The 10629-nt window shown below is 33.8% G+C and overlaps 1 pseudogene; it reads right to left on the reverse strand.

Annotated features, from left to right (window-relative positions):
• Positions 1-60: 60 nt before the first annotated feature.
• On the reverse strand, positions 61-1780 carry LOC128168856 (THAP domain-containing protein 5-like; annotated as a pseudogene).
• Between the last annotated feature and the right edge of the window lie 8849 nt (positions 1781-10629).

Below are 10629 nucleotides of genomic sequence, written 5' to 3' on the forward strand. Positions count from 1 at the left end.
TCGCATCTGTTGCATGTGGACTGGATGTGCACAACAGTGCCCAACACACGCCATTCAAAGTCAGTGCCCTGCTTGGGGTTTCCACAGAGCAAGCTCCAGGAGCTGCTCCAGGCTGCTTTTATATACAATGAATTTGGTGTCACCACTTATACTGCTTACATTCTTTGGCTTCATCTCTTCATCATCTTCCTCATTCGGCAGGCTCCACTCTATGTCCGAGTCGTCCATTTCGAAATCAGATTCCACCAAATTGTCATCCAGTTCTTCTTCTGTTTCTACTGTGTCCCTATCACTGCCATATATATCAACTTGTATCCCAATTTCTCCTGTTTGGGGAGATGCCTGAATACTGATGTTTTGGCTCTCCTGCATATCAAATTAAATAATAGAAATAGAGTTGGTCCTATGCATGACTGCTTCAGTTTAGTTGATAGTACATTTGTTTTTAATCAAAATATTTATAAGAAATGAATATTTAATTTAAAAAAAACTTACGTTAGAAGTTTGGGTGAATGCATGGAACGTTTGGGTGACATTTGAATTGCAGTTCAGTGTTGTCGCAGACTCTATCAGAAAATTTATAAAAATAGAAAATTCGGCGACACAAATATGTAGTTTACACGAAAAACACATATATTTGATGCAACAGTTCCCCTTTCCATTGTACCTCTCATGCTGAAATCGTGTTCGTTTGACAGGCATGGATCTGCAAGACAAGACTAGCACCCATGACAGAAGTCTGTGAGTTCCCCATAGCACTTGGTTTTGGAAATTGTGTAGGCGATTTGTCTATTGCATTACAAATCTGAAATTCACAAAATTATAATGTTTGATGTTCACGTTTTTATTAAATTTTTCATCAATTTTTAATAAAACCAAATTCTATGAATATGCAGATATATATATATATATATATATATATATATATATATATATATATATATATATATATATATATATATATATATATATATATATATATATATTGGGGGGGTTATATGTGGGTTTTTTTGCATCGTTTGTTTGTATTTTGTATGTTTAGTAAAAAGATTCTTGTTACGGAATGTGCATTGATAACATTTTTATTTCAGTGCTATGGCTATGGAAACTGACGTGGACGTCTGAGAAAACATTGGATTGAAACTGTAGTTATAGGAAGTGCATTTTGAATCTATCTCAGCGTTTCTAACTTGCTGTATACGTAATAAGCTTCAATCTAATGTTTTCTCAGACGTCCGCGTCAATTTGTCCACACCCATTTCAAATGTTTTGCCGTAACAGGTGTATATTTCGAATTTTGCCAATTAATGTTCGGTGGTCTTAATGATTATGTGATATAACCATTTTCATTAGATACATGTCTTCAAAATTCGCGTGTAATGAAGTGCAAAATTATATACAGTGTTTTAATTTATCTGTTACTAAGCCTATATTTCCGCATTACATGTACTGTACATATTTCCAAAGCATTTCGCTTGAAGGAAGCCGTGGATTTTCTTCGCATCTTCGTCAGTCTTTGGGAAGTCAAAGATCGTTGGCACAGCGTCTGGCTTCAGGTCAATTATTTTGTATCCACATATTTTGGCCACAGATGGTGTATTGAAAACTGGTCATCGGTGAAATGTCTCGCACATAACCTTGAAGTCTTCGTAGCTACAAACCCATCTCGTCGAAGATTATGTACCCAAATTCGTCTAAATTTTGGATCTTTTGGGAAAAGATACATTGCCACACCCTTCTGTGACCGAATGTTGCAGTTAAATGCAGCACATTGAGGCATTTTTAAAATAATGCAGCAAAATTTTGCTATATACTATCGTTACGCACAATACTTGTTTACACTCAGTGGGTCTTTTTGACGTCACACACAAAGGGAGATAAGCCGCGTATATCGGAAATCATTTTTGGGATCGAGTACCTTTGACCACCTGCAACGCTTTAATCTTTCTTTATTTTTTTATTGAATAATTAATTCCTTGTTTATTATACCTTTATTGACATATTTCCGCATTAAACTAATTTTCATTAAAAATCGTTTCATATGACCTTTAAGGTTGAATAACACACCTTGAAAAAGTCATTCGAATTAACTTTTTAAGTTATTAATTTTTTGAATTAAATTAATTAAATTTTTTGATTATGAAAGACATAATGATAAATAAACTATACATATGTCAAATAAGCGAAAAATTTGCAAATTGGGGACAAAAAAAGAATATCTTAAAAAATAAATTCAGTAAGTAACAACAAAAGCCCCTGCGGGATTCGAACTCGGTATACATGTACGGATCACAAGCCCAACACTTTTTTTTTTTTATCTTTTATTGATATTCAACATAATACACACTATACATATCAATTCTTAAAAACAGCAATGTCTAATAATGAATTTATACACTGTATGCATACATAAAAACGATAAGTAATGCTGTAATGAGTTCTTTTGGATTTTGTCAGCTGAATGAAAACTAAGATTTTGTAAAGTAAATAAACAAGTTTAATTTGAAAAAAAATATCAACAAAAACAAATCATTATTCTCACTCCCCCTTTCACGCCACTCTCATTCGAACCTAACAAAAAAAAAAGAATAATAATTCAATTAAACAAATGAACAAATATCTGATACTATCAACTGAATTCAAGATTAAATCACACTGTATCAGATATAAAATGGAAGTAAACTACAAAATGTTGTTTAAAAGCTATTTCAACCATTAAAACTCTTGTTGAAATATTTTACTAAAAAAATGTTAAAGTTCAATAATTCAAAATACTGTGTTATTATAATTACTTCAAATTTCAGCTCAAAATCATGCATATAAAAATTAGCCTGTAATAACAGTCGCTTTTAAACACTTAAAATCTCTCTCTGAAAATGAACTCAAGGTCACTATGCACTCGAGACGCTCATGCCCTCGTCAAATTTCCTGTCCCTCTAGTCTAGTCGCTATCCTAACCGAAAGCCCTGGACTCACAGGTCTCTCGCTTCCAGTCTACGACCACTGCCCGGACAGAAAACCACGCCCCACTCAGCATAGAATGCGTCCCCGACCTTCGTCAGTTGTCCACATGACCTTCCATATGAAAATTCCTGTCTAGCACACCAGTCTGTATTTCAGGTAATTGTATCAAACACCCTTACGCACAGCTAGTAAAACATGTGCCCGCCTAACAGATCCAGAATTCAATGGCTACCCGTTTCTCCTCAGTATTAAGCTAACTAGAGATATTCGCCATATCTTAAATCAGGAGCTGCAAAACGTGGCACCCGGCTGATGTCGTTACCGGACCCTCTACTGACCACTACACTCACACCGGTCACTTTAAATACTCGATCTAAAAATAGCACACTCACCCGACACTCGTCACTCACATACGGTAACCCATTCATAACAAAATTAAAGAGGAACACAAATATAAACACCAGTATATACAAAAACTGAATCAACTGCATTATTATATTGTTATTATACGCCCCCATTTATTTACCAATGTCCATTGTAAATAAATAACAGATAAAGTTGACAAGACTTATGTCGACCGCGACAAGAGATCTGCCATCTTGTTGTTTGCCCCAGAGATATGCTTAACAGTAAACCTATATTCCTGCAATACCAAACTCCACCGTAAGAGTCTTGGATTCTGTGATTTCATTGTCTTAAGCCACTGTAACGCACGATGGTCTGTCTCTATGATAAATTCTCTCCCATACAGATACTTTTGCAGACGCTGCACCGCCCACACAATTGCGGAGCACTCTTTCTCAACCGTAGCGAAGTTCTGCTCTCTAGGTAGGAGCTTTTTACTGAGATAGACTAACGGATGATACTCACCACTTTTTTCCTGCAATAATAACGCCCCCAGACCTCTGTCACTTGCGTCTGTCTGTAACGTAAATGTTAATGCAAAATCAGGATTCCACAGAACCGGGGCACTAACTAAGTCTGACTTCAATTGTCTAAATGATCTATCATTGCTTGTATTAATTATTTTTTTTATTCTGATGAAGAACCGGGATGGGGGGTTGGAGAGGTTACGATGACTGAAAAATTCATTTGTTGGTAATGGCGACTGAATAATTCATTTTTTTTTCTTGGTTTGTATGATATTTTCATACTCATAACCTGGATAATTGAAAAGGAGAAGTAAATGTATAGGTATGATGTTTAAAATATATAAAACAAAAGACAGTATTCTTCCGATTTCTCGGTATTAAAGACCGAAAATTCGACTCTTTTATTTTCATATAGTAGTATAGATAAGGTTTGAAAAAAATATTAATTGTTGTCAGAGGAAATATTTCTCCTTTAAGGAATATAAAGAAAATCAATTTTTGTACAGGACTACTATAATTCAATTAGGCTCTAATTAAGGCTTCTTAACGGCCTTTTCACACAAAAATATGGCTAAAAGATATTTTAAAAACCATGATATTTTTGTCATTTTAGTAGAAAATAACATTCTCGTAAAAAAAATCCAACGTGAAAATTGCAGCTCATATTGTTTTAACACTCATTACTTACGACATCAGGTCGTCACGAGTAACTGTCTCTTTTGCGTATTTTAAAAAAAATTGCCAACAAATTCAATTTTTTTAAATTAACTATAACAAAAAGTTGATGTTTCTGAAACAGTGCTGGTTCTATGCTTAATATATAACACTGTATAAGGTTCTGGACATCCCTTTATTATAGCGATTACAGATATAATAAATAGATAACAGATAAATAAATGAATGCCCTGAAATGAAATATAACAATAGAAAGTGATATGTATAAAATGGACACAGTTATGCTTTACTCTTATGAAATATAACAATACTAAGTGATATGTATAAAATACATTATGGACACAATTATATTTTACTCTTATTAAAGGCCTCATAACTCTTATTTGTAATTATACATGTAATTACACATTTTATCCAAACAGGTCATAAAAATGCTTTACAGCTATATATGAGTTATATATTAGATGTCTTAAAATTTGACATTCGTTATGATAATAATGATAAAACATATTCCATACCATTCATATGGGAATGGGCAGTCCCACGCCCTATGAGTGTGCACTTTGCTTTTATAGCTTACACAGCAGAGACAGACACTACAAATTACATATATATTTCCATAGGTAATACTAAAATACAGATTACTTTAAAATAAGGTTTTCAATAGTATTACCACTAGTTCTTGAAGCTCAATATACTTTAATAAATATTCTTTCACTCAAAAATCACTCTTACTAAGAAAGTGCAAAAGGATAATTAGATTTGCTAAATTACAGGATATGTACAATTAATTAAATATTAGCGCTTCTGTTATGGTTAGAAATAATTAATGTTAGCTTACCTATATGAGATGAAGTAAAGTCTATATATGTATAAAAGGTCTTTCTAAGTCGTAAACATCAAGTCTTGTCTCCATAGCTTTAATATGAAGAATGTCTCAAAACACAAAGAATTTCTTGAGGGAAATCCAAAGACCAATGAAACCCAACTATACAAACTTAAAAACCAATAGATTCTCTCTGTAAAACCACACCTTTTGATTGACCATATAAGGACCATATATCCTAAGGGCATTAATCAACTTAAGCCAGGTAAACCTAGGTGTTCTACCTGGGTGATTTAATATAAAACTACATGTATTGCTAAAATATATTATATCTTAACTTATTAATATCAATACTGTAATTAGATTTATCAATATAATAAATAATAAATCTCATACTATTACATTTCTAAAAATTTAAAATCAATCTATATAGTAAAAATCGATTAAAGATGATATGAAATTCATTGGAAATAAAAGGGAGAAGTGACTATACGTTTATGACGTCGTGAAGGATATATATGTCCCTCTCGCAGCCAGCGGTAAAAGGACATATATGTCCCAACTGCAGTCAGAGGGTTAAGTACGTCACTGGCTATCTAGCTACCACAACGTTTACAAAAATCGCTTATACAAACTATTCTTTGTCAACATATCAACTTTGTTCGTCCTCGATCGCCTCTCCTCGGATGGTTATATCCAGTTGCATATTCCAGCGATCTCACATACAAACTAGTTTTTGACGACTTTTTCCGCACAGTGAATAATATCACAAGCAATCGCATGTATTTTCTTTTCGTTTTCAATTCGGCCGGTTCAGATTTTAACTCACTATTAGTGTTTAAAGCTGACATGAATTCATAAATACGCATTATTTCCCTTTTATCTCCGACTACCGCCATATAAGTTGTCGATTTCTATTGTTCTGCTCATCGCTACACATCCCCTATATAAGCTGAGAGCACTATTCATGCTTCACCGCATTCAGGTATTTCATGCAGCCGAACACGTTGCCTTGGAGGAAAAGACGTGTAGAAACGCGTTTTGAAAAAAATAAAATGACAACCACTGCACTGGCAAGATATATCCAATACACGATGAAACAAGACAGACTGAAATCCAGGCGCAGATACTTATAAAATTCCTCGATAATTGTGGACCGTTTTCCTGTGTATGTTATAACATCGCACATGCGCAAACAACACACTGTGGCAGATCGAGCAATGTCAATGATCGCATGGATTTTAGAAACGGTGATACGGATGGAAACGATGCTACATTGTCGTTTTCTTGGATTTACTGTCATTTATCTACTGTGTTCGATGTAGTGCCGCCGGGGTTTTCAAAAATACGCAGACGTTATTCACTCTGTATGAACGACACACGTGTTCGATGTGAATGCGTAGTGAGGCAGCACTGTATGTGCAAAATAATAAAAATATATCTGGAAAATCCTTTCACAGAATGAACATATTTTGTATTTCATTGATTGTTGTTTTCTTTATTCTTTACTACAAACATTTTACTACAATGTGTAGTTCATGCATTTAGAAGTCCGTGCAACCTGAATGCCTCGATCGGAAAGCAAACGACTGTAACTTTCTCAACCGATATATATACCCCAGTGGCAGTAGAGAAGCGATCGAAACTAATATGGCGACCAAATGCTTTTATGAATTCATGTCAGCTTTAATCCATTAAATTCAGCTCAATAGCTCTGCATCAGCTGAAGGCGCATCCATTTTGAATATTGTTACTGTTGTTTTTTTTGTATTCATACGCGCCGCTTCATTTACATTATTTACATTTTTGATCAATGACACTTCACATTTTTTTATTTGAAAATGTTTTATTAACCATTTCTGTGCCACAGGGCCTATTTGGGCCTATTTGAATATCTACGTTAAGTGCCACAGGGCCTATTTGGGCCTATGGCAATTTGAAAAAGTATACATTAAAATAAAAAATAAAATTAAATATATTCAGGTTCTGTTTTTCATTATTGATTTTTTAAATTTGTATCAATATACATTGTATGATCTATGTATTTAGTGATATTTACATTCTACTGTGTTTTTCCTTTAAATTCCGTGATGCAACAAGTAGTCAAAGGTCAAATTGACAAGTTTTATTATGACGTCACAAACGTTGAACGCTGTAAACTGCAACGTCACACGCGAAAATCAAAGTTCACGCTTGTGGCTGTTACTGTGGCTCTTCCATTAATATTAACCTACCCTTAGGATAAGATAGGAATTTTAAGGTATGAATCACATTTGCAGACAAGGCAAGAAGTTAAAAAAATGTAAATATAAGCATTGAATCATGATTTTTTGAAGTATACACTCTCATAACTGCAGTGGTGTGTGCATACAAATTTTCATAACGCGCTAACGCGCGTTACTCAATTTGTATGCACACACCGCTGCAGTTATGAGAGTGTATACTTCAAAAAATCATGATTCAATGCTATAAAATACTGCTGATAACGTCACAACGTAAAACATGACATCATAATAATAACGTCACTACGTCACACAGCGCCAACTCGTTGTCTGCGTTTTACCATGGATGGCTTATGATTGTTGTGAATAGATCCCCAGGACTTTTTCGTCAACCTGAACCAAAGGAAATCCCCCCTCTCCCCACAAGAGCAAGAACAATCTTAATTTTTCTTACTCTGCCATATAAACCTGGGGTTCGTTTTACATAACTGCATGAGTTTTGACCAAAATATATCTTAATGTCGTAAGATTTCATCATAGCTCACAAAATTGTCATTTCTTAGGATAATCTTAAAAACTGTCATAATCTTAAAACAACAAAATACAGGGTCTTAAGTCCAACTTTAACATGGCGAGAGCTAATACTTTGGTCCACCACCGAAGGCCGAGTATAATTCGAGTGCGCGCGACTTTTTATTTTCATGTTGCCGTTAGTGCTAATTTAAAAAAAAATCAAATCAAACACATCGGTAACATTCACGCGTTTATTTTTTTATTTTAAAACATAAATCAAGTAAAAAGCTACTACAGACAGCATCGTTCGCTGGTATTGTATAATATGCAAGAAACCGAGGGAATATGAATCGCTTGAGGAAGACCGTGTGTCTTTTTTTTTCTTAGAATTGAAATATTGACTGAGCACCAAAGAAGCATGTACTTTATATATATTTTTTTCATTCAAAGTTAATTAATGAACGGCAATATATACTGTGATATTCCAAATTAAAGGGAATGAGGCACTGAAAAAATTACCTTGATATAACAAAATTTTAGCATTTAGCATTTAAAAAAAATCCATCTGGTGACATTTTACAGTAGTTTTCATGCATATGAAAGAACAAGAACTGCGTGTAATAACTTATTTGGAGATAATGGTGATGCTTCTTCGACCGTGTTTGACAGTACGACTTCAGTGCAACCCCCCCCCCCCCCGTCCCCATGCTTCAACTCTTTTGATACCTTTTCCGTATCTTCTGTCTCCTTCATCAGAGCATTTCTTACAGAGACATCTTTCTTGAAACTATATTTCAACCGTGGACACCGCACATCGTAGACATTTTAACATGGGTGGTTCTGACCGCACGGACTTTCAAGTCATTACCTGTTTTATGGTCACAAAGAGCATAGATCTACTGTGTGTACAGGCGCAAATATAGCGGTAAACAAAGGAAAGATTTCTAGGAGTGTAATATACTTTATGAAAATACTTTTTATTCTTTCAGTTTATGTATAATTTTAGTATATAAAATATATCAATGCTTCAATCACAAAATGTTATCATTATTATATTTTAGACAGCTCAGTTGGTCAAGCAGATTTAAATACTTTTCAAAAAGTGGAAGATCACAAGGTGGTAAAATAAATTCCTTAGCTCGAATCGAGATATAGAATCGTCAATGTTTTACATTTCATAACTGTTATATTTCATCATATGATGATTAACTATGTATCATCGTTAGTTATCTTTGGTCTATATTGTTTTTAATTCTTTGAATATTAAAACTATAATGTAAATCACAATCGTAGTTGTATCTATAAATAAGATAAGATATTAGAGAACATTAAGAACAAAATTATACATATTTTCCTAGAGTTCCAACCTTTACAACTGACGATCGTGATCGTCAATATTACAGATATGATGTGGTAAAAGTTTTTACTTTGTATATAATAAAATGTAAAAATCGATAGTGTTCACCTGTCCGAAAAAAGGAAGATTTTAAAACATACAGATAATTTAAAGCTACTTAGTCCGATTTTTTCGGCTATTAGAGTATCAAATATATTTTTCTATACAGACCAAATATATTAGAAGGTTGCCTATTTATACAATCAAAATCCGTCTCCTTTCAAAGTTTGAAAAATTCAAAGTACTAGTAATTAAAAAAACTTCTGTATGGGAACACAAAAAACAAAACAAACCATCTTGGGAATGTTTAGAAACGGAAACCGTTAGGTTTCGTTCCCGAATGATTGGGTTTATTCAACCCCCATTTTATGTATCGACTGTATACAAAAACACTTTTTCCAAATATTAGTGAAAATGTACCGACGTTTATTTTGGATTTGAATTGTTTTTCAAAGTCGTAATACAACCATACCCGCCTTGACCTCAGCAGCGAATTTTATTATGAGACGAAAGAAATCAATACAATTTATGTCGTTTGTTTTGTAAATAAATTGTGTAATCGCTTTTTCATTAAAATATGGCTTAATTGACCTGGAAAACTACTTCAATGTCTATTTTAATACACATACTTAGCATAACTATAGTATAAATGCGAACACAAAATTTTAAATGAAATCGGGCATTGCAGCTTTAAAAATTTCATGATAAGCCTATTATTCTATTTACGAAATCATTGATACAGTCATTTGGGGTATTTTGAATAGCACTTTTTGTTCAACTTGATTGTAAAATATGTGTAAAAACGCATGTTTAATACAGTGCGTTGTTTTGGTCCAACAGAAAGATTACACTCGTTCATGTGCGGACCTAGAAGGGGGTGCCTGGACACCTCCTTCCACCTCTTGGAAAATTCAAATTGATAAGATTACATAGAAAATTCCCGAAATAGGCCTCAAACCCACTCTCTAACCTTGGAAAACAAAATTATCCCTCGGACACTCCCTGGAAATGTTTTCTGGATCCGCCATGCGGTTACAAACATACATTATCAATCAATTTATCTATCAATTTTCTCGCTTAATAAAACAATAGCATAGTACGTAATGAGAAATGAACATTCAACAGCGTTTTCATCACACAATTTCCCTTCACTGAGGTTAG

This window comes from Crassostrea angulata, unplaced genomic scaffold, assembly GCF_025612915.1.
Source record: "Crassostrea angulata isolate pt1a10 unplaced genomic scaffold, ASM2561291v2 HiC_scaffold_59, whole genome shotgun sequence".
In the NCBI taxonomy this organism is placed as follows: domain Eukaryota; kingdom Metazoa; phylum Mollusca; class Bivalvia; order Ostreida; family Ostreidae; genus Magallana; species Magallana angulata.